Raw genomic sequence first — 338 nt, 5'->3', positions numbered from 1 at the left:
CAGTTGTGACAGACACATTGATTTTTAAAATTTAATTTTAACTACACTTTGAAAATTGGAAAATCACTGCACATCCCTAATTTATATCTTTATATACTTATTTGGATTTGCTTTGATTTCCAATAATGTCTACAGCCTTACTCCTTACACTAAACCTAACCCCTGACTCACAAATGTTTTTTTCCATTGTGTGGACTAGAAAAATGTCCACACAATCATAGTACAATGTCAAATTATGTCCACACACCAATACAAAGACATGCACACACACAAAACGCAAGCTTTACAAAAGTCATCAATTRGAACTGGCCCTGAAAACTGCAATCAGAGCCGGCTCT

Source organism: Austrofundulus limnaeus, unplaced genomic scaffold (assembly GCF_001266775.1).
Source record: "Austrofundulus limnaeus strain Quisiro unplaced genomic scaffold, Austrofundulus_limnaeus-1.0 Scaffold23, whole genome shotgun sequence".
Lineage (NCBI taxonomy): Eukaryota > Metazoa > Chordata > Actinopteri > Cyprinodontiformes > Rivulidae > Austrofundulus > Austrofundulus limnaeus.
Note: the sequence above shows the minus strand (reverse complement) of the source record.